The following is a 25,664-nucleotide window of genomic DNA, read 5'->3' as shown; positions in this document are numbered from 1 at the left end:
TTCATAATTGCTTTTAAAGTAGAAGGTGTAACTGGTTTCATCGAATAATTATGGCGTGATGGTGTTTTTGTAAGGGACTTGATTTTTGTTTGGAGTGAAACTTTATTAAAAAGGAACATGCTTTCACAGTGTATGTTGCTCTTGAGTAGTACAAGAATCTTTTGTGAATCCTGATGGATGAATCCCCGTCGAACAATAGTGATACATTTCAGAACCTACGTAATAGCGCGTTTTGTTGTCTTTTAAAAAATGAGAGGAACAACCACTTGCCTTGTAGTTCGGGAAAGAGTGTTTGACGGCTGAACTTGTTTCTAACCTGGTGCTTTTGCACTGGCTTGCGAACCGTTGGCTCAAAAAGGACAATGCATGTTGTCAGGATGTTTGAACTAGTTTATGTATCGGGTCGTGAGAACAATTCGTAGTCTGGGGGTAGCAGGGGCTGCAAGTCATTCGATGTCCAAAGGAGAATTGATCAACGTGGGCAAATTGCAGTTCTCAGCGTGTTTCTAGCTTTGCAATAGGCACACAATAGCTTCATATCTTGTTTACTGCGTCTGTTTTGGTTGACTTCGTCCGAATCATAATAGCTAGCTGCCGAGCTACGAAGTATACTTTGTTATGGGCCTGCACAGGTCTTTTCTGTCTCTACTGTGTTGACCCCAGGAACTCTGGAACGAAGGGACTACATTTCCTGTCTCCCTTAGTGACTTTGGCCTTCCTGCTGGAGTCTCAAACAAAATAATGCATAAAGTAAATAAGTCATCTGGCTGTCACAAAACCTAATGAAGCATGTCTATTCGACAGTCAAGGCCGGGATTAAAACAAAAGTAATGGGGTGAAAGAACTGCTATATCTAATTGGTGACCAACCCAAATCTAAGACATTTTTTATTATTTCTTTAAAAAAGAAAATAAATGTGTTCTGAAGCAAGTATGATTGATTAATAGTTTGCTCTTTAGGCAATGGCAATTGTATACAAATGAATTGTAAGAGGAATTTCAACATGAAAGGAAAAGGCTTTGATATGAAAAGCATATGTTCTTCTTTTCAGGTCTTTTTGGGGTGCCTGGTCTAGTCTGGTCTAGTCTGGTCTGGTATGGTCGTAGTATAGGAACATTTTCCTGTTACGATTTTTAACTTTAAGGTGTATGCATTCTTTTAACCGAGCGAGTGGGACAGAAAAAAGGCCTTACGATCTGTCCATATGTCTGTGATCGTAAAGACTGTTTCGTCACAGAGCGAGTGAGCCAACCAAGTACGGACAAGCCCGCTAGGTTTTGCCTTAAAAATACTTGAAGGACCTTTGAGAAAATGGCGGTGAAAAAAAGTGGCCCCATACATTTCCAATGGGCCCCTCACAGTTTGTGCCGCCAAGGCCATCTCTATGCATGCATTATTATCATGAATTTATTATTGAAATGTCCATTGGCGGGCAGTTAGGTGCGCAGTGACGGCAGGTGTGTTTGTATTTATCCCACCATGTTCACAAGTTTCCCAGCGCCTTTGTCGGTCGAATTATGCCGCACAGCAAGTTTTGAGCGATTTACCTTTTGAAATTTCAAAAGGCTGGCAGCGTTTCTATGTTTGAGTTCATGGTCTGGTCGAGCTCTTATTGTTACCTTGCATGGCTTTGGGGTTAATCATGCAACCCTCGCCACAGCAAAACACCCACACAAAAGAATCATGTACACTGTCTGGGGGTCACTTTTTTGTATATCAACTCGGTGGAGAGCGATAAGCTACAATTTGTGTGATTTCCAGGTCGAATACTTCCCTGGATATGCTGAGCTGTTTAATCTACGCTACCCCAAAATTTTGTGTAGGCGTTTCTTCTATGAGCCATATCAGGAACGGATATCTGGTGCCTTGTGGAGACCCGGCACAATAGGTTAAAAAGGGTCTCCAGAGGGAAATTCTAAAGGTGTATAGGGTTCATTCCATGTCAGACCAACGCACTTTTTACCTCATGTCATATTAATTTGATAAAAATTGCTGTGCTTGTGGGTCCTGATGAGCAATGCGCACACCAACTTTTAGCCCGATCCGACCTACTATGTGGTCAGGGCAGAAACCATTAAAAAACCGGAAATTTGTAGAGTAAAATACCACCTTTTTGCTAGAAATATGTCAAAAACATATGTCAATTTTCATTTTTTTTTTTTGTCTAAGGTTCGTCGCATCTTTGCATTTGCAATCTGTAGGCCTGTTCATTGTTTTAGCTGTAGAGGGCGCACACTGAGCTGAAAAAGAAAGCGTGCGCCAACCTCGTGCCCCGTGGGTACAAATTTGCAGCGCCATGTTGTTTCCCATCTTGCCTTGCGCGATCGTAACCCCTGAATTGTGTAATTTAAATGTGCTGAAATACGGTACATCATAATTAGGGCTGCAGTTTATCGTTTTACGAACCGACGCCATCTTTAAAATGTTGAAAGTTGTGTTTTTAAAAAATCAATGCTTTCAAACATAAGGTTTGTTTTTAGCAAAGATTTGTTTTAAAGGTACGTAACCCCTTTCGTCGTTTTACAACCGCAGATACAGGTTTTTTTTTTAGCAAAAACGAGGCTGCCATAATCCATAACGTACAGGTATCGCGCAGCCTTTGTACGCGACGAGACGTGCAAAGCACGCGAGCGCATTACGCTCTGAATAGCCAGTCAACGTCACTTACGTCATCATCACGGCCAGGGGTTAGTGTAAGGAACGAAGGAACGCGCATGCACGCGCCCCTGGAGTCGAGGCTGGGCGCGCGCCCACATCATTGCACGCACGATCAACTTCCCTTGACCTTTAACAATTAGACTTGACTCAAGTCGGAATTGCTTAATTTAAGTCGGTATCTTAAAAAAAAGTAGCGAAAATCATTAGTTTACGCCTTTCCCAGATGCCCGACAAGGTACACTTCAGCTTCAAATGTCGGCTGATGACTGCAAATGGTGCCCGACTAAACTTAGTGCAAATATATGGGAGTCCAGAGAGGCCACATAAAGCTTATTCTCGACCATATCCCCATCTAAAAACACATTAAAATTGTGCAGCAGCAGGATTCCAGTCAAACCAGTGAGTTTGGCGGTTTTGAGACATCATCTTTCATTGAATTTTTTTTTTCATTTTGCCGACGCGCATGGCTACGGCGACGCGCGCGCATACCAGAAACCGGAGACTTTTTAGGGGGCCTTATCAAGGAATGTGAATCAACAAATCTCTGGGCCAAAAATACTTAAACGTAGAAAATTCCTGAAAGCTCACAAATGATGCTTTTGAATTGCTGATTGGAATTATAAAGCTGTGGTTACCTAGAAGTATGTGCTGTTGAGTTTTTTCCAAGTCTGTTTAATATATATGTATTCGTGTTTGCTGCACCCCCCCCCCCCCCTTGAGGCTAACTAGGTGAGGGGGAGGACCTTTGTCATGCATTTCTTAGGATAAATTGTTTACCTTGAAGATTCTGCTGAAAAATTTAAACATGTGTAACCCTTCAGCGTTAACAGTTTTGGGGCACACAGGTGTTTGCAATGTACATTGAACAACACAGGAAACATTTTGTCGCCTTTTTTCCTGAGCTTTTCGAGGCAAGACTTGTGAAGGATGCCCCTAATCTGAAATTTGCTTTTCTTTGGGTGCATTTGAGTATAAAGAATCCAGAGATATTGAAACAATGACACAAATGCTCATTGATTGAGTCGAGTTTTAATTCAATGTTAGCAAACATCGACTTGTTTTAATTGAAGACTGCCTAGGGTTGATTGTTTCAACAATATTAAACTTAAATACAAGAAGAGAAAAAAAATACATGAAGAAACTGCCAACCAAATGACTTTATCACAGCATGTTACAGAATCATGTAGATGACTTGGGTGACTAAATATTTTTTTGGCATTACATAATTACAGAAAATCGGACATGAGAGTAAAAGCCTCCAAAAATGTGGTAAAGCCACCTGCTTCCAACTTAAAACGCAACAATATCCTCCAAGTCTATTTTTAGTTAACAATTAAATTTCTTTAAGGAATAATCCACAATCTAGTTCACACTGAAATACTTATTTACAAATGTTTTTTTTCCTGTGTTAGTATCTCAACCGCTGTCTTCATAGCTCTGCAAATACTGGAACATGCGACCAACTTGGTTAAAGGAGCACTCTGACCTGACTGAAAAATGTCATGTTTGATATTACAGCGTATTGTCAAAGTTTCAATTGGTGACTGCTAAGGTGCATGGCATCTTTAACATTTGAGAGAGGCACAGTGCCCTGTGGATATCATACACACTTCCAGGGTAAAAACGCATTGCATACAATAACAGTCATTAACTACGGCAACATTCTATGTTGATCAGTTCACCGCATGTCATCTTGGCAAGTGGCCAATATCATGCCCTTGGCATTGTTCACTCTGTTACATGTGACTAGTCTTATCAAAGTCAAAAAGATTAACCTTAACCCCCTAGGTTCATGCCCTAGAAAGCATACTGAACCTACCAAACTCCAACAGATACTTGCATGTCTATGTATAAGCTTGTACAAGCAGGTCACTGTACCAAACCTGACAAACTCCAACAGATGACACTGTTAGATTTTGAGTGGAATGGTATGGATGGGCCTGTGCAGTATAGCATGACTTGCACAGGGGCCGTATTTTTTACAAACCTGACAAAATCAAGCGCAGTTCAACACCTGGTATATTGTACCACTAGCCAGGCACTGTACACAAGGACCCCTAGTGTGTCCCCACTCACAAAATCCAACAACATCGCCCTGGGCCTTTGATACCAAGTAAAAATTCCACAACATGTTCATCAGGTATGGTACCAAACCTCACAAAACCTGCTGTTGGAGTCTGACAGGCTTAGGGTAGTAAGGGTTAAAGGCCATGAATTCTTCTGAAAGAAATGTGAACACAATCACTCCAGTGTGACCTTTCCTCTACTGTGCCGTTTCCCACCAAAGATGAAAGGAGGTTGCTAACAAAAGCAACGAACATGAGGTAGTCTTTATGCAATACACTGCATATAAGATACTCAATATGCAGTTCAGTGCATGTGCCGCGGTCAGTGGGATACAAGCGATTGTTGAAGCATATCAAGAAGAGAATGTCCTTGACAATGTTGGACATGAAGGCGTATGACAACAGCTTTGATATCCCAGATATAGCCTTTGAGAGCCAATCCGAACAATCCACAGTTTTCTTCCACATAATGGAGGCCAGGTGCCAGGTTTTCATTTCACGTAAATCCATCCTCCTTCCATTCCTTGGGGATGACCGGCTTGCTAAGATGAAGCCACAGCCTTCTGTTTCTTCTGCTGCTGCTCATGGAACTCTTGCATCCTTCTCTCCAGCTCCGGACGGTAGTGACGGATGAGTCCCTGCAGGGGCAATCAACAAGTCACTGTTAAAGATCTGGAGACCGGTGAAGCCAAATGACGCATCCAGGCACAGAGTTAAACCCAACAGAGCCTGGCTTTCTCCATATCACAGCCAGGAGATCCTAAGATCTCAGCCGTTCCATGTTCGATCTTTTCGAAACTTGGGATGCACGAAGACAAATTCACACAATGAGCTCATTCCAAAAAAGTTTCATAGTAAATCCTAAAGGTTTTGCTATTATGGCCATTTATATTAAGCCTCAGTGCATTGAGGACTTCAATGGAGAAGTCAACCTTTCGGGCTGACTTGAATAGGAAAAGAGCATCATAGCCAATATTTTTAGAAAACATGCCAAATTTGCTGTTTCAGTTTGTGGTACAAAGCGCAAACTCTTTTTTTTATGACTACTTTAAGATTCTCGCCCCTGATGAAAATGGACATTAACTCGATGAAAATGTTGAAAGTGCTACCGATTTTTACAAATACCTGTACAGGCCATGCAGCTCCATCACCTAGCGCACAAATGGTCTGCCCTTCAATCTGCTTGCTCAGCTCATACAGCATGTCAATCTCATCGGGTTTGGCATTGCCAGTCACTGCCAATAAACAAAAAAGAAAGCAGCTGACAGCCCAAGTTGGTGGACCGTTTGTGACAATGTCTCCCATTCGTGTCTCCAGTTTTCTTTCCTGTATTTCTCCCAGTTTGAGCTCTGCATCAGGGTCGTGTCTCAAGTCAAGTCACAAGTCTTTGGCAAGTGTGCATGAAGTGCCTTAAAATGACCGTTATTACCACTTGCAGCACCATTCCTTCAACAGTAGATGGTTTCAGTAAGACCTTATTGACAAGGGCGGATCAAGAACACAATTTGGGGGGGGGGGCAAAAAAAAAATTGGGGTCCCCCCAAAAAGTGGGGGAAAAATTTTTTTGGATTCTAGATGCTCTGTGGTGCGATCTGAGGCAATTTCTGACCACTTTAACCAATGTTTTTTGAGGAAAAGATGGTGGTGTACTCATTGCCTGCCTTTATTGCAATGTCACATAAAAACAAAAACAAAAATTGGTTTCGTTTTGAGGGGGGCCATAACCCCCTTTGGCCCCCCCTGGATCCGCCCTTGCTTATTGACAAATGGAATATGTACAGAATATATGTCATATGCGATGTGATCGCTTCAATGGACACCTGGATTATCCCAGTGGATGTTACTAATTTGAAGAAACAGATTCCTACTTGTGAATTTCACAGTTTCTTCAACCTGCTTTGATCATGAAGCAGTCAGTTGGGAACATTTTGTTTAGGAATTTTAAGGACAAACTCATTCCATCAGTTAGTGGGATCTTACCAAATCGATCCATGACTGTTTCCATCCAGCCTGTTCTCTCCCTGCACGGTGTGCACTGTACTCAAAAGAAAACGTAGAATCACACAAACCCAATTTTAATATTTGAGTCAAAGCAATTTTAGATGCTACAGTATTTTTGTATCATACTGTTCATGTTCAATAAGACTAATTCCAGGATATTTGCTAGATTATTTTAGACAAAGCAACTTGAAGACAAACACTTTAAAGGATTTTTACAAACACAAAAGTGATACTTGAAAATGTACTTGAAATAATATTCTGAAGACATCTTGTGGTGGCTTTCACTTTTTGAATGCAACTTGCCCCATAAATGGATTTCCTAGCCAAGCAGAAACAAGCATCCCATAAATGGAAGATATGGAAAATACTCTGAATAAGGTTATGTAATTCAGCGGCTATGAGCAGATTGTATGCAGCATAATTTCCATTAAAATGCAGATATCTTCAAGATATTCTTAAGGCTTAATACACTATCCAAAATACAGAATATTCTCCAACTAGCCAACAGCTAATGTTTGAGGTACCTGTCCACAGCTCTCATACTTGTAAAAGGTGATTAGCCTGGCGATGCATTTGACTATGTCGGCTGATTTGTCCATGACAATGACAGCCGCTGTGCCAAGACCAGTCTGGCCATGGGCAGCAACCAGAGCATCGAGATCCATCATGACATCACTACATACGCTGGTGAAGAAAGTAGACAGTTGAATATAGGGATTGAACACTATGAAATAAAACCAAACGTAATTTTTGTTAACTGCAGGTTTTTAAGGCTTGCTTTTTCAGAATTCTCAAAGAAGTGGTTGGCGCGTGTAATTTGGGGTTCCAAAGGGAAATTCCTAGTAGACTAAGTCTGAATTATGGGGATGTCCATGAACGCAAAGGCCTTCTCCCTCGAATGATGTCGCATGTTTGCTCATGAATATGAAAATCTGAATTTTTTGGCATAAAAAGAAAGAAGGCATAAAAACATCTTGTTAACTAAATTGAAACTTTGCTGAAACAAATGTGCATTGATAAGGGTCGTGGTAAAAAGTGCACTGCACGGAGCATTCAACCAAACCAAAAATTGTCCTGTCTGCACTCCATACCTTTTGGGAATGACAGGTGTCGAGGACCCCCCCTGGGATGACCCCAAGGAGGTTGTCCCATCCCCCAATCACGCCTCCAGCATGGCGTTCAATCAGCCCCCGGAGCGGGATGGACATCTCCTCCTCCACCGTGCAAGGGTTGACCACGCTGCCCGAGATGTTGAAGAGCTTGGTGCCCGAGTTGCGCTCCCGGCCGAAGGAGGCAAACCAGCTGCCGCCCCGGCGACAGATGCTCTGGAAAATGAACGAAAGAGTTGGGTAGTTGACACTCATCACATGTTTCTGTGCACGACCAGCTGTGAGTGCTGTCTGGCTGAACAGTGAAAGTCGCAGGAGCAGACACTGAATTTGGGCAGTCAAAATTTGGTACAAAGCGCAAACTCTTTTTTTTTATGACTACTTTAAGATTCTCGCCCCTGATGAAAATGGACATTAACTCGATGAAAATGTTGAAAGTGCTACCGATTTTTACAAATACCTGTACAGGCCATGCAGCTCCATCACCTAGCGCACAAATGGTCTGCCCTTCAATCTGCTTGCTCAGCTCATACAGCATGTCAATCTCATCGGGTTTGGCATTGCCAGTCACTGCCAATAAACAAAAAAGAAAGCAGCTGACAGCCCAAGTTGGTGGACCGTTTGTGACAATGTCTCCCATTCGTGTCTCCAGTTTTCTTTCCTGTATTTCTCCCAGTTTGAGCTCTGCATCAGGGTCGTGTCTCAAGTCAAGTCACAAGTCTTTGGCAAGTGTGCATGAAGTGCCTTAAAATGACCGTTATTACCACTTGCAGCACCATTCCTTCAACAGTAGATGGTTTCAGTAAGACCTTATTGACAAGGGCGGATCAAGAACACAATTTGGGGGGGGGGCAAAAAAAAAATTGGGGTCCCCCCAAAAAGTGGGGGAAAAATTTTTTTGGATTCTAGATGCTCTGTGGTGCGATCTGAGGCAATTTCTGACCACTTTAACCAATGTTTTTTTGAGGAAAAGATGGTGGTGTACTCATTGCCTGCCTTTATTGCAATGTCACATAAAAACAAAAACAAAAATTGGTTTCGTTTTGAGGGGGGCCATAACCCCCTTTGGCCCCCCCTGGATCCGCCCTTGCTTATTGACAAATGGAATATGTACAGAATATATGTCATATGCGATGTGATCGCTTCAATGGACACCTGGATTATCCCAGTGGATGTTACTAATTTGAAGAAACAGATTCCTACTTGTGAATTTCACAGTTTCTTCAACCTGCTTTGATCATGAAGCAGTCAGTTGGGAACATTTTGTTTAGGAATTTTAAGGACAAACTCATTCCATCAGTTAGTGGGATCTTACCAAATCGATCCATGACTGTTTCCATCCAGCCTGTTCTCTCCCTGCACGGTGTGCACTGTACTCAAAAGAAAACGTAGAATCACACAAACCCAATTTTAATATTTGAGTCAAAGCAATTTTAGATGCTACAGTATTTTTGTATCATACTGTTCATGTTCAATAAGACTAATTCCAGGATATTTGCTAGATTATTTTAGACAAAGCAACTTGAAGACAAACAGTTTAAAGGATTTTTACAAACACAAAAGTGATACTTGAAAATGTACTTGAAATAATATTCTGAAGACATCTTGTGGTGGCTTTCACTTTTTGAATGCAACTTGCCCCATAAATGGATTTCCTAGCCAAGCAGAAACAAGCATCCCATAAATGGAAGATATGGAAAATACTCTGAATAAGGTTATGTAATTCAGCGGCTATGAGCAGATTGTATGCAGCATAATTTCCATTAAAATGCAGATATCTTCAAGATATTCTTAAGGCTTAATACACTATCCAAAATACAGAATATTCTCCAACTAGCCAACAGCTAATGTTTGAGGTACCTGTCCACAGCTCTCATACTTGTAAAAGGTGATTAGCCTGGCGATGCATTTGACTATGTCGGCTGATTTGTCCATGACAATGACAGCCGCTGTGCCAAGACCAGTCTGGGCAGCAACCAGAGCCGAAGGAGGCAAACCAGCTGCCGCCCCGGCGACAGATGCTCTGGAAAATGAACGAAAGAGTTGGGTAGTTGACACTCATCACATGTTTCTGTGCACGACCAGCTGTGAGTGCTGTCTGGCTGAACAGTGAAAGTCGCAGGAGCAGACACTGAATTTGGGCAGTCAAATTCTGTAGCCAATACCAGGTACCATCAATACTCGTGCCAATGCTTGAGTAATGCCCAATGGTAAGATTCCTACACAGAGACTTGAACTGGTCCATGGGAGGTAAAAGATGTGTGTTAGGCCTTGAATTGCCACAGCTTGGTAACGTAGCAATATATACATGGCTGCATTATCTCAGTGTTTGGTTTTTTTTAAAGACTGGGGTAAGAAAAGTTGCTAAAAACTTTGTATAATTTCCACCGTAGCTCAGCATTTGTAAAGTCCAATTTCACATAAGACTGTGGTTCAGGTATCTTTTTGTTTTCAAGTTGGCATAATCTTGGCCAAAAAAAAACCAACTGGCACAAATCCAGAAGGGAATAATATCATCAGCAAACTAAAAAGTGGCTCTGTTGACTTTATTCTGATGGGCTGCTGACAAATTTACATTCATGTCTCTACTGAGCACGAGGGCCTTTAATGTGGGTTTGCGTCGGCGATATCTCACCGGGGCTACAGCCACTGTCTCCACATTAGCTACCGTCGTCGGACAGCCAAAGACGCCAACGTCGGCAGGGAATGGGGGCTTGAGACGAGGCTTGCCCTGCTTGCCTTCCAAACTCTCGATCAATGCCTGTGAAAAAACAAACAAACATCAAAAGATGAATCTTCTGGAGAAATGTGGTAATGCCTTACTCAAAAGCAGGGCTTTTGATAAAAATTTTAACTGATGAGGTAAGAAATCCACGTTCTATTTTTTCAAATTGTTATGTTTTCCCCTATTTTCTGGAAAAGAAGAGCTATTACAATGAGTTGAAATATGAGCCGAATAATACTGATGTTGTCAGCACTGATGTTTAAGTTCCAACATGCCAGAAATATGACACTAGTCTATCCAAGAGATGCATATTATCTTGTTGCCTATTCAACAAGAGCTACAGATGTGAACAAAAGTATGTACATGCATGGACGGCAAACAATTCATGTACATTGTGCAAAATGATTAGTTTAATTAGGTTCTCTGCTTTTAAATAACGGAAGCTGATTTTGGGAACAAACATATCCACATAATTAATAATTAGTTTTTAATTTAAAAATTCGGCCTCAATCAATTCAAATGTAGTCGGTATACTTACCGTTTCCTCCCCGCATATATAAGCCCCTGCCCCGCGATGCATGAAGACATCAAAGTCGTAGCCTGATCCACAGGCGTTCTTGCCTATGAGTCCCACTTCCTAGGCCAGTGAGTAAACAGAAAATCCGAGAATTTTGAGATAATGATAACGGGGAACATGGTGTTAGAATGTTGCTAGGCCATGACGTTGTACTGTAAGTGCCGTGGTTGGTGGTGTGTGGCACTTAAGGTTTTGAGGTTGATTTTGCACATTGTTGGTTGACGTCTGGGCTGTAAACGGGTAAGGTTGGGGCATTTGTGTCCTCAGACATGACACTTACATGTAGTTGCAACTGGCTCTTTCTAATCTAGGAGTAAAAGGGCTCCCCTAGGCGGTGTTACTTGTCTCATCCTGATGAATTATGCATGAGAACACCTCATTGCAGAACCACGCAGCTTTATTTGCCCAATGGGAGGCAAGACTCACCTCATCCTTATGAATAGTGCATGAACAGACCTTATTGCAAAACCCAACCCACCCCACCCTGCTTCAAAATCAATCATGGCAAAATCAATCCCATCCTGCTTCAATCAACCAATGGGAGATGCAACTGACCTCATCCTTATGAATAATGCATGAACACACCTTTATGTCTAAACCCATCCCTGGCGCTGCTTCAAACAGACCTTGTGGCAAAGCAAATCCAACCCTTCTTCAATCAGCCAATGGGAGATGCAACTAACCTCATCTTTATGAATAATTCATGAACAGATCTTATGGCAGAAATAAACCCATCCCAACTGGTTTCAATTACCCAATCATGGGAGGCGTGACTCACCTCATCCTTAAGAATAATGCATGACCACACCTCATGGCAGAACCCGTCCCACCCAGCTTCAATCAGCACGGCTGCATCCAGCACACACACCAGGCATCCTCCATCACCCAGGACCCTCATCTCCTCCTGAGCCATGCTGGCAACCTCCGGCCAGACGATCTGGTTCAGCCTGTCCAGACGGGATCGGTCTTGGAAGACTTTGGCGCCGAGGGCACGCGTGTTGATGCTTCCATCAGCCCCAACAACATCTGAGGAACAAATACGTTTTATACCTTTCACAGTTGATGATTTCAAAACAATCAAAATCCACTGGCAAATTTTCCAGCCCAACGCAGCACAAGATTTTTTGACGGTCCCAGACAGGACCAGCCTAAGTCCTTTTTATACCTCGCACTCACTAACAGTCACTTGTGAATAAGACTGGTCATTTATCCAACTGACTGACCATCCCTTGTGACTTAAACCAGTCTAGGAGCAGCTTTACGCAGGCCCACATTACGTGTTTCATAAGCCCTATAGCACCAGTGTTCCGTAGGCCCTACTCCACCCTAGCCACCACCACCAAATTCAGCGTACAAAGCACTGTACAAATCAAGCCAGGCCAAACTGTTATAGGTCCTAGCTCTAAAAGCCTGTTGGCACCAAGGGCGTCAATCACTTCTCAAAAGTGGGGATGGTACATAAAATCTTGACCAGAACTAATGCGATTGCAAAGCCTAAATGGCGTGGGGTTCGGTGCTCGCTTAAGGGCCACGGGAAAAAATGGATTCTAGATGATCGGTGGAGCGATCTGAGGCAATTTCTGACCACTCTGGCCAATTTTTTTTGCAAAAAATCTTGATCTAAATATCATTTTGATCAGCAATTCGGAGCTATAGGATCGTTAGGCTCCCTTTTTTTCGGGGACAAAAATAGTTGGGGGGAACGACATGTCCCCCCCCCCCCCCATCCCCCACCGATCGATGCCCATGGTTGGCATCGTGCTTCAGAACAACAGACTTTACACGCAGTGCCTACATGTATGCCTACATGAGGTACACAGGGTTCAAAATTAGCGGCAGCCCGCTAGCCAAATGCTAGTTAAAACCTGTATCAATTTGTGCGTAATTTTATCAACTGTTTTAAATGGCTAAATTTTGAGATTGGTTTTAAAATATTAAAAACACTGACAAAGTTGCCTCAGAATAGATGAGAAATTTTACCTACGACCTATTTTCATTCCAAGGTCACCTTGTTGGATCACGTCTGTTTTTACGACGCATACTTGCGTGAGAACGAAATAGAATTATTCAGGCTCGTTTGGATCACGTTTTAATACACTTCTTCTAACGGTCATTTCAGATTTGCTGTTAAATGAAAATAAATCCTTCAAGTTTATTCCCAAAAAAATTGTCCGTCTTAATAGACATTTGAGTCTGCTTTTTTTACCCAATGACTGCCACAACATTATTTCATAAATTGTTGTGCTTGAACGAGTGATCGAGTTCCACGAGTCCACACGGAATAGAGGCTTCTGCAAGTGAGAAGTCAATTTTTGACACAATATTTCTCTTTCACGTCATGCGATTTTTCCGTAAAATTTCGTGATTTTTTTTAAAGAAATCAATGTACTAAAATTAATTTCAAAAACTCACCACCAGGGGTCAACTTTCAGGCTATATACGTTTTACATGTATGCACATTGTCACTGTTTATGAGACACTCTATAAAAGACAAAAAAATTTGCAGGCTAGTGAAAATGCCCCCGGGCTAGTTAAGAGTCTGTTTCAGAAGCCCGGCTAGCTATAGTGAAAATGAAAGTTAAGGTCGAACCCTGTGTACATTGCTCAGCATCAGTTGGTGAAATCGCAAATTCAGAGGGAGACCCTAAAACTTTTTAAAAACTTTTTAAAAACTTTCTCTGCAGATGTCAGTGTGCATGTGTGGGTAGGCCTATACGTGTTTTATGGCACGTCACTGTGGTATTTTTGTAGGCCCCAAATTTTTCGTAGGCCCCCGAATTTTTCCTGCAATGTATTAAGGGAATAAATGTGTGCTCCGGAGGTTTGTATCACTCTGTTTAATACCACTTAGAGTCTGGGTGCTGATAATTACCCGAGCCAGAGGCGAGGGTAATTATCAGCACCCAGACTCTAAGTGGTATTAAACAGAGTGATAAATACCGACGGAGTACATATTTATTCCCATTCATAAATACCTTTTCGGTAAAAAAAAATCATATAATTCGTTCAAAACATCCCGATTTTGTTCAACAAATTCACTTTATGCTTTTTGAATCATCCCTCCTGCAAAATAATGGAGTGTTCAGCTGGCGAGTAAGATGAAAACAACCCTTTTATGGAGATTGACGCGCGCGTATCATGTTCTATGCGATGTCGCGCAGAACGCACCTGGCGCGTTGCGTTTTGAATTTAGAACTATCAAATTCTAACTCCCTGGTAGTGTTGCGCATGCCTACGTGAGGATTGTGAACGTTCAACCAATGAAACGATAAGAGGCACTGGATTTTTAGGAGTCCACATTTTATTGTGACACTGGAAAAGTGTTTAAGACCAGCTAGCCATGTCTTTATCATCCGTTTAATACCGGCCACGTGACGGGCTCTCGACCAATAGGAATGGCTAAACTGTCTGAGGTATTTATGAAATAAAAATTAAAAACTTGTTTCCCCTTCACCTTGGTTGCAGTTTTTGGTTTTGGTTTACCTTGATTGCATTGTAACGCAATAGCAGTTGGTTATTATTTGGTCAATAGAGGGCTCCTCAGTGACATTAGTTTAGTTCCTGCGCGTCAGCCTGGGCTGATTTATGCGTATAATGCGCGCGGCAGCGTTGGGCCAGACTACGCGCGTAGAGTATATAAACACGCGCGCGGGCGACCACGCTCAGTTCCCGCTCAGTTTCGTAAGGGGTAAGTGGTCTCCCAGTTTAAGTGTGCTGTGTAGCTAGATAGTGAGTAACGGGACAAGTAGGTGAAGCTCTCAGAGGGAGGAACTCCGTCCACGGGGCAAGACCGACAGTGGTGAGTGGACGTTAAACAACTAGCGGGGAGGATTATTTAGAGATTTGGGAACTGCTGTCATTCTTGGGGGAAGCTTCATTAAGTCTGCACAGTAAAACACCTATTTAGGGCAGTAACTGGTGTGCGCCTCCACCTACACCTTGACAGGTGGCCTAGATAGGACAAAGAGAGTTCCGTTAATAAACGCAGTGTTCAAGTTTACAGAAGTGAGTCAGTGTTCCTCCTTGTAGATTTCCCGCCCTTCCAGGTTCCCCATTTACTGTTACCTCTTCCCCTGAGTTGTAGGCACTACGACGCCTGGTGGTAGATTGCCCCAAAACGAGCCTGCTCCCTTAGCTTACGATGGTTTGACCGCTCGCTGACGTAGGCCTAGGACGACTTAGGGTTGCAACTAGACAGTACCGCCACAGCATTTTCATGTTTCGTGATCAAAAGGTTGTGCATGGTTTCCAACATTTTTCTCAAAAAACTGTAATATGCACTTAGCTGGAACTTCAACAGGTAAGGTTTTGATCATTCTTCTAATTTCTTTGGATTTTGAGTGGTGTTATTATTGGAAACAGACAAAATGCATGAAAAGCAAATGATCCTAAATCCCTATACACACATACAAGCTGACGCATACCTTTTCCTGCCTGACCCTATTGACAGCATCTCCACCTTTCTTGGTCTCCTCACTGACCACAATGCACCTCATGTCTGGATCCACCACGCTGGGGCCGTAAGGATCCGTGATGGGCACGATGGAGTCTGACTGTAAGATGTGTGGTTTGATATCGTGGATGAAGTCACGGACAGATGCGATGCGCACATCAACTGGTTGGATCAACTCTGGTAGTGTTTTCCCTGCAATCAGATGAGGGGGATATATTCAAGTGTTGTATTAATATAAAATACTGAACACCATACATTTATGACCTACTCTCAGCCAATGAAGAGAAAGAAAGTAATAAAGGTTGTTTTATACTTGATTGATGCGTTCTTACGTTGCAGCATGGATATGTCTGTCACACCAACTGTAATCTTCTCTTCTGCTCTAATAGCCGACTCACTCAGCAGGATTTTATTTCCAGTGTGGATGCGATCGAACGTTCCCCCTAGAACCACACTTCCGTAACTCTTAACTGGCGAAGATTCTACTTCAATCCCATCAGCATCGACTGGTGGAGAACTGTCCACATTTGTCCAGACAGACTCTGGTATGATTTCCACAACAGGATATGTTGGCACTACAAACCACAACTTGAGTTACGCTTGGAGATGGTTTGGAGTGGAGCAGTCAGTAGTACCAGACCAACTTCTCCTTTGAGAATTCTAGTGGGAGGCAAGGTGCCAGACCGGTTACTTATATTGTTTACGAGTACTCCGACATCGTGACCTTGTAGCTGTGCCGACTTGGCGTAGATTGCAGTGATGGTTGCGCAGACATCTTGCGTAACGGGAATCGGTCTCTGTTTGTAAGGTTCCAGTTCGTGGTCAAGGCCGGGATGCAGCTGTACGTAGAGTGTTTCCAATATGCAGCTGGTGGCATGGCATATAGTATCGGACTGATTCGTTTGATGAGTTGGTTTATCGGTGAGGTTAAGATCAGAAGCCCTGTTTTGCAGCTGGGGAGCATTTTGGTTCACTGGAAAGCACAGCTCAAACCTGTACTGAATAACAATGGAAAGAAAAAAAATCTATAAAAAATAATAATAAAAATATTGTTAACCATGGAGGAATATCGCTCTTTTTGAATCAATTGCTCCAAAGTTGTACAGAATTTCCCTTCTGGCGTACCGTTTTACAAAGGTTGAATTGTAGGTACCATCGTTCACCGACAGGGCATAAAAATACAGACCTATCGGGGGTGGATTCAGGAATTTTTGCAGGGGGGGGGGGGTCAGGCCCGTCAGCTTTTTTTTTAATCAGCAAATCAGTGCTGAAATGTTGTCAGATGTTTTTTTTTTTAGGACACTCCTGGAGCCTGGTACCATTCTTCCAATGGGGGCGCTGTTCAAATCCAACACTGTTCAAATCCGACGATCAGGCACACTATTTCGCACAGTGTACAATTACCCCCTTACCCCCGCTGGCTCGCCTGTGTCGAGTGTTGCGGACAGGCGGGCGTATGGGTAAATATTAGTACTATAATTGTCAATTTTTGTTAATTTTTTTTGGGGGGGGGGGCGGAGTTTTGACCCTCAAAGCCACCAAACGGATCTGCGCAAGCCTGTAATGGTACCTTGAGGTTACAATGGAGGGGTGCCCAAAAATTTCATCCATGCTGAAAGGTACACAGGCTTTTTTCACCAGACACCCGCCTTCCGTAAAATCAAATAGTGGGGGGTGGGGGGGGGGGGGGGGGGGGGGGGGGGGGGGGGGGGGGGAGGAGGTTGACACCATCTTCCCATGGGGGCGCTGTTCAAAACGAATACCATGGCTACATTACATGAAGGACGTAACAATAAACAGCTCCTTGAGGGAGTTTTGGTGAAAAACAAGCACGAAATCGCCGGGAAAAAAAAGTGACTTTATGAAATATCCAGCTAATCATGGTAACTCAAATGACTGTGATTTGCTACAGATGCAACATTTTTATGGGGGAGGGCGGGTGGGCCCTCTTCCTGTGTTTGATTGAATATCAGTCAAAGAAGACATGGATGATGGTCGGTTTCAACCATTCAATTCTGAGGAAATGGAAAGTAAAGACACCATACACTCTTCCTCAGATACTCTTCTCTTAAGGCAAGATGCAAAGAACAAACTGTGATTGAGCCAAAAATAATTATAACACCAGAAACAATTGTGAGATACTAACATCATGTATTTTAATATGAAACCTGAATGCAATCCACATATCAACTCCATCAAGATTTCACACACGTCATAATTATGTCCCAGAATTTTTAACCGTCTAAAAAGCAATTAGATCAGTGTGTTTTTGTATTCTATTGTTGGGCATCTGAAAGGAGAATACCGTACCCACAAGATTTTGTGTTAGTCTTTGAGGTAAAGATGGTACATTACATATGGGACTTTTCTTGGACTTGGCCCTACTTGCCAAAAATGAGAATTTTTGTATTATGTTTAAAAGAATAATGGGTCAATTAATGTATGATTACAGATATACATGAAAAAATATATATATATAAAAACTTTGTGAAATCGACAGAAAATTGACATATCACACTCTATTAACATCCAAATATGTCATTGTATTCTTTGGCTTGAAATATATATGAAAACAATTCTAATGCCCCTTGTGAGTTGTTTTCTGTGGTTTACTTGAAAAAAAAAACAATCCTTTGTTTTCGTATTTCATTTAGTAGTTTTAAATTTTCAAGGAATACAAACCCCAAAACAATTGCTCAGGTACCCCCCCCCCCCCCCCCCCCCTTGCTGGGTCAAATCAGTTATTCCATCTTTTGCAGTTTTTAAAACTGATCTTCCCACCAACCTCTGCACCAAAGTTTATACAAAATATAAATAAAGTATAACATAAACATTCTTTTCAAAACAAATATTTGCCTAAAAAGTAATTAATTAGTGGATGGAATAAGCCCAAAACTACTCCTTGACTTAAGTCACACATGTAACTGGGGAATTTAGAAGAAAAAAAACGAGGACATTCCAAACCACACAAGACTTTGTGCACTGTTTTTCAATTTGTTATGGCATTCGTGAGAAGTAAAAATAACGAGGAAATCAGGGGATCCCAGGAAAAGTTGCATGCCTGTTAGGTACAATAAAGCCACTTGGCTAAACAAGTCTCCAAAAATATCATTTTATTTACAAAATGTACATGTATTTACCATCTAAGGTTGAATTAATCACAAAACTTCTCATTGTTTTAAGGTGATACATAAATACAACTGTTGTCAGGCCAACAAGTCTCAACTTGGAAATGGACCAAACCACCCATACAGCCTCAGAAATCAACAAATACCATATATCCACTGGGTTTTCAAATTAGTGATGTTTTCATGCACACGCACAGAGATTTGAGGTCTACAGTAATTCTGTTTGCCACTTTATAAAGAGTTTCCAGATGTGGAATCTAACACTTACATGTATTCACAAACATGCAATACTACAAGAATATGAGAGACGAGCAGGCAACTAAGGAAAAGTCACCTCAGCCTGAAAAGAGAAGAGACACACGCGTATACCACCCGAGACCGCGTAGGATAGCCAACCCGGATGACAGGTGTTACGGGTGCCAAGGAAAGGGACATTTTGCAAAGGATTGCACAAACCCAACTACCCCTGCACGGGGGCGCTCGGGAAACGGCCGCCAGCCGACTCTGCGACCCAAGAGAAGGCTGGGCGAACAGAAGGGTCAACCGACAATGGGCTCAGAAGTTCAACAGGACAAAACTCATCTCAACCCTGACGACAAAAGAGAAATATTTGCACCATTGGTTGTTCCAAAGCAGGGACTTTACGTACAAGGAGAGTTTCGGTCAGTCACTATCCCGTTCCTGGTGGATACCGGGACGACGGACACAATAATCTCAGAGGAGATTTACTATCAGATACCGACAGAGAGACGCCCATCGTTGGAGCAGGATGGCATCCGAGTCGTGCAGGCAGATGGTAGTGTCATGGAAACAGTAGGTGTGGCAAACATGGACTTGCGTATTGGAAGGACAGCGTGCCCAATACGGGCAGTCATTGCCAAAGTCAAAACCAAAGGCATACTCGGGATGGACTTTCTGCTCCCAACCGGAGGGACATTGGATTTCAACAAGTGTGAACTTTTGCTTCACGGAGAACACATACGGTGCACAACTAGATGGGGAACTACCTTGCATGCCAGGGTGGTTGTGGCAGAAACGACTGTCATTCCGCCCGGACACGAAGCTCTTGTTCAAGGAAGAGTGACCCGTGATTTCGAATCAGGTGACCTGGGGATTATAGAACCGATTGAAGGAGGTGGTGAGTTGGCGCAGAAAGGCTTGATTCTTGCAAGAATGTTGGTAGATCCTAAGGAGGGAGTACTTGCCTTGCGGTTGCTTAATCCGGGCAGCCGAGAGTGCATGGTTTGGTCGGGCACGACAGCCGGACGCCTCACACCGGTGGTAGAGAGAGATGTGCTGCAGGCACATGAAGTTGAACCAGGAGATGAAAACAAGGATGTACATGTCCCCGGCCACCTTGAGGATCTCTGGAAACGCAGTGTGGAGAATCTGGATCCCTGTTATCACTACGCGGTGGCTCGACTGCTCACTGATTTCGCGGATGTATTTTCGGAGGGCGATCATGACATTGGGAGTAATGATTGGGTGAAGCACCATATCGACACGGGAGAAACACGACCTGTCAGGCAGAGGCCCCGCCGGCAGCCATTGTGCAAGCAACAGGAGATTGACCGACAGGTGCAGGACTTGTTGAAGAGGGGACTGATTACGCCATCAGACAGCCCCTGGGCCTCAAATGTGATGCTAGTAAGGAAGAAAGATGGAAGCCAACGCTTCTGTGTAGACTATCGCGGACTTAACGAGACAACTATCAAGGATGCGTACCCAGTTCCTCGCATCGACGACACCCTGGATGCACTGTCAGGTGCGAGGTGGTTTTCCACCTTAGACCTCGCATCTGGCTACTGGCAGATCGAGCTCGATGAGGATGCGAAGCAAAAGTCAGCCTTCGTGGTGCCCGGGGGCTTGTACAGCTGGAGGGTCATGCCCTTCGGCTTGTGCAATGCCCCTGCCACCTTCGAAAGGCTGATGGAAAGGGTCGTATCCGGACTACAATGGGAGACTTTACTCGTATACCTCGATGACGTTATCGTGTATGGGAGAAGCGTCATGGAGGAGATACAGCGCCTACGCGAGGTGCTGCAGAGATTTAGATTGGCTAGATTGAAGTTAAAGCCGAAAAAGTGCTTTCTCTTCAAGGAGACCGTGAAATATCTGGGACATGTGGTTTCACCAGCCGGAGTTTCCACTGACCCGGACAAAATCGAGGCTATTAAATCATGGCCTACCCCGACAGATGTGAAAGGAGTGCGAAGTTTCTTAGGACTTGCCTCCTACTATCGCAGATTTATTAAGGGATTTGCAGATGTGGCTCGCCCACTCCACCGGCTCACAGAGAAGTCAAGGGAATTCCTTTGGGATGATAGCTGTGAGGTGGCATTCGTGACTCTGAAGAATCACTTACAGGAGGCGCCCATCTTGGCATACCCGGACCCAACAGGTGACTTTGTACTGGACACGGACGCCAGCGGGGAAAGCATCGGAGCAGTCCTGTCGCAGATACAAGAAGGAGAAGAACGGGTAATCGCTTATGCGAGTAGGACTCTTTCCCGTCCTGAAAGAAACTACTGTGTGACTCGCCGAGAGCTTTTGGCAGTCGTCTTCTACCTCAAGCACTTTAAACAGTACTTGTATGGGAGAAAGATTACCATCCGTACTGATCATGCCGCATTACGCTGGCTGGTCAACTTCAAAGACCCGGAAGGACAGGTAGCCCGCTGGCTACAAGTGATTGGAGAGTACAACTATGAGATCATTCACCGCCCAGGCAAGAAACATGGCAATGCGGACGGTTTGTCGTGCAAGCCTTGTAGTCAGTGTGGCCTGGCGGATGATGTTAAGACAGAGGTTGGAGCCAAAGCTGAAGTAACTGACGTTCTGTCAGGTGAAGACAGTGTAGTACGAGAGGAGAAAATGGTGACCAGGTTGTTGCAAATGGAACCAACCATAACATTGAAGGATATCGCCGAGGCCCAGCTCCGGGACCCCACACTTTGCGGGATTGTTAACTGCAAGACAGGATCAGAAGAACGTCCGGACTGGAGCTATGCTCAAGCACGAGGCATAGTGGGCAAGATATACTGGGGGCAATGGGAACGGTTGGAAATAAGGGACTCAGTGCTGTGCCGACGTTGGGAGTCGCATGATGGGCGAGATATTGAGTGGAAGGTGATCTTGCCACGAGAATACAGGGAGGTTGTCCTGGAGGAGCTACACGCAGGTGTGACCAGTGGACACTTTGGGGTGGAGCGTACACTGGCGAAAGTGAGGACCAGATATTATTGGGCTGGGATGGCGGCGGACGTAAGGTCATTTTGCCGAAGATGCTTGAGGTGCGCCCAGCGGAAATCCCCGCCCAGGAAAAGGCGGGCACCTCTTCAACAACACCAGGTGGACATGCCCATGGACAGGGTTGCTTTGGACCTCGTTGGACCATTACCGGAAAGTGAAAGCGGAAACAAGTGGATCCTCGTAATAGGGGAATACTTCACAAAGTGGATGGAGTCATATGCCCTTCCGGACAGCACTGCAGAGACAGTGGCAAAGGCCTTCGTGGAGAATTTTGTGTGCAGATTCGGAGTTCCGCGCGAACTACACTCAGACCAAGGAAGGAATTTTGAATCAGAAGTATTTGCAGAGATGTGCAAGATCCTTGGAATTGAGAAAACCCGAACAGTGGCCTACAACCCGAAATCCGACGGGCTCGTGGAGCGATTTAATCGGACCTTACTAAACACTGTTTCAATGATGATAGACCCTACCAAGCACCAAAAGGATTGGGATAAACAGTTGGCGTTTCCTACATGTGCGTACCGGTCTGTTCCCCAGGAGTCCACAGGAGAGACTCCTAATATGCTCATGCTTGGAAGAGAAGTCAGGCTGCCAGTTGACCTTACCACGCAAACGATTGCAGTGGAGGGCAGGGGTCCCAATACGGACTATGGGGAAAACCTACGCAATCAAATGCAAACTGCCCACGACCGGGCGAGGCAGAAGCTTGGGACCAGTGCGAGACATCAGAAGAAGACATACGATAAGAGAACGGCAGGGACTGGTCTCGAGGAAGGCCAATTTGCATGGTTATACGTCCATGCTAAGAAGAAGGGAGTTTCCCCCAAGCTAACATCTCGTTGGGAAGGCCCATATCTGATACTCACGAAGTTGTCGGACGTTACTTACAGGATCCAGAAGAAGCCTAGGGGAAAGATGCAAGTAGTGCACTTTGATCGACTGAAACCCTACCAGGGTCCACAACTACAACCTTGGGAGCACCGCCCAAGGAAGGAGGTAGCACATGAAGGCGTGACCCATGAGGACCAGGCAGTACCGTTGCATGAGGCAAATAATCGAGATAAACCAGAGGTGACTCCAGTTCAGGATTCCATTGGGGGTGGAAACTTAGAAGGAAGCTCCGAAGCTTCCAACAACTTGGCCCCTGAACCACCAGTGATGGAGGAGAGTGACCAGAACAACGGCACAGCGCTTCCGAGACGTAACCCGGCTAGGATAAGGAAGTTACCTTGCCGTTTCCGATAGGATTGCCAAGAGAAAGAGAGAAAAAGAATACGGGGGAGAAAAAGAATAAGGACTGTAAATAGCTGCATGGAGAAAGCAGAACTATAATGTTTATAATTATTTGATTGCAACTTATTTTGTGTTTTGTGTGTTTTCCCCATTGCAGTCGAACAATGGAGAAGCCCAGACGGCAGGAGAAGAGAACCTTTGCCTGTGAGGAGTGTGAGGAGAAGTTCAACCAGAGGAGGAGCCTCTACCGACACATGCAGATAGCGCATGGTCCAAAGTTGTATTGCTGGTGTTTGCAATGCGACTTCTATTGCAACAGGAAAGATAACATGAGGAGGCACTACCGTCAGGAACATCCAAATCAACTTACTGAAGTGGAATCGATCTTGCTGGAGACGGAAACAGAAAGGAAGGACCGCAAACGCAAAGATACAACATCAGGAGGGACAACACATCACCGTAACCCACCAAAGAGGGTTAGCAGCGCACAGACCGAACGAGATCTTGGAGATGCCACCAGTTGGGAAGAGGTGGGAGAGGTGCTGCGAAATGAGAAACGGGCGAGAGCACCGGCGGCTTGCAGCAAGTGCCCAGAGGAGCAACCGCACACGGAGGTGAAGCGAAGGAGAGTGGCTGACACGCCAGTGGAATCTCCTTGCACCGTCGAGGACTTTAGGCACGTCCAGGAGGAACCCTTGAATCTGACATGCCCCCAATCGTCCAGTGCACCTGCTTCTTTGTCGCTGGTGATAGAGGAAACAGCGACTCCTCGTGGGCCACCTAGGACAAGTGGCAAACCCCTGGCATTGTTAGAGAGGATGCGCCAGGAAAAAGCAGAGGATGAAGCCAGCAGCCATCCCGAGGACTCGTCGGAAACCGAGTCACGCCCCAACGCGGAACCGAGGTCACGTCACCAGAGTTACAGAAATTAGCACTCAGACAACCTTCCAGGATGGGACCAAAGTCAGCGAAACCCGGGTAGAGCGAATCTACGAAGTCAACTTTGACCAGCTATTCGAGAAGAAATAGTCTTCAAGGCCAACCCTACCAGATGTTGCAGATCTCCGATTTCCACTTGTTTTGTTGAAGTTACTAGTTAAAAGAAAAGAAATGTTTTTGTAGAATAGATTGTTCCCTAAAATTTGTTAGTCAGAGACTTGCCTCGTTTATATAACGTTTTGATAAACTAAATTTATGAGGAAACAGTGTCCTAAGTTATGAGACACTATGAGGCGACATGGGGCACTTGATGTTAGTCCACTTAAATTATTGATGGCGGAAAAGTGAGATAATTTAGAGACGTCGCCATGTTGTAGTTAGAAGCCGATCATTTTGAATAAATAAGTTTTTAAGTGTTACTAATTTTGCCTGCTAATTTTCCTTGTGCATAATTAAGTAGCAATTGCTAATGTTTGTAGTGATTTGTGTCAGCTGATTCTGAACGGGACGTTCAGGCTTAGAAGGAAGCTGTGTAACATTTGAGCAATTGACATAATTTGTTTTGACTTGGCGCGCCATAGAAAGCGATAGACGCGCAATTAGTTTGTCGCCGCCAGCGGGCTAGTCAGTTGGTGAATGCTACTCGTGCGGGAAGGACCAACCAAGCTACCGCAGCGTCAATCCAAGGAGGCGAAAGGGCGTACTGCAGTAAGTATATGTGCCTACCTACCTTTAGCGTGGGGCATATAGCGGAGCCATAGGCGCGACTGTTGGCCGGACGCCTCGAGGGACGACGTACGCTAGCGAGCGTACATCTACTGAGGCGTCGGTCCGAGCACTGAGGCGCAGGGCTGCTGTAGGTAACGGTGGAGGCGTTAGGACTCATCGAGGAGTTACACGCTCCATATAAACCAGGCTCACGAGGAGCTTACCCCTTTGAGGCCCGAGGAGACGAGAGGCGTTGCCGAGGGAACAACTGTGCGCGACATTTAGAAGTGCATAAATGCGGCACTTGCGTGTTGGATAAGTGCAAACTAGTGGCGGGAGGCGCTATACACTCACTAGAGGCGCTATATAACACCCACTAGAGGCGCCATAACACTCCATTGAGGCGCTATTTAGGGCGTATTGAAGTAAATCACTCTAATCATAATAATTGATCTAATTAAATAAATCAGTGAAACCTTCGTCCTTTTGTCATTGCGTCACAGTCATTTTTACATGTTTGTCAGTCTGTATTGTCTGTCTGGAAGTCAGCGATCAGTGAGTAGACTGAGTATACGTGGTGGTATATTTCCAACCGAACGGACCTGCACCTCGGCGCTGTTAGGGTTACTCGCCTTACCCGCGAGTGTTCGCCGAGGACAACCGACCTGGCAATAGTAAAATCCGCCACAGTATTCTTTTTTCAATGGTGAACAGCTAATTGTCTGACATGCAGTGTGACCTATCAGATCTAAACTGAGCATGTACATGTATTACCGTGTTTTGCCTGTGAGAATGGTCCTTAGGATTGAAACATA

At 44.3% G+C, this 25,664-nt stretch overlaps 2 pseudogenes; both read right to left on the bottom strand.

Moving 5' to 3' along the window:
- Window positions 1-3,733: 3,733 nt before the first annotated feature.
- Window positions 3,734-11,203, bottom strand: LOC119719089 (annotated as a pseudogene).
- A 4,083-nt stretch (window positions 11,204-15,286) lies between these two features.
- On the bottom strand, window positions 15,287-16,553 carry LOC119719095 (annotated as a pseudogene).
- Between the last annotated feature and the right edge of the window lie 9,111 nt (window positions 16,554-25,664).

Source organism: Patiria miniata, unplaced genomic scaffold, assembly GCF_015706575.1.
Source record: "Patiria miniata isolate m_02_andy unplaced genomic scaffold, ASM1570657v1 HiC_scaffold_8, whole genome shotgun sequence".
In the NCBI taxonomy this organism is placed as follows: domain Eukaryota; kingdom Metazoa; phylum Echinodermata; class Asteroidea; order Valvatida; family Asterinidae; genus Patiria; species Patiria miniata.
Note: the sequence above shows the minus strand (reverse complement) of the source record. Positions and strands in the feature narration are given on the sequence as shown.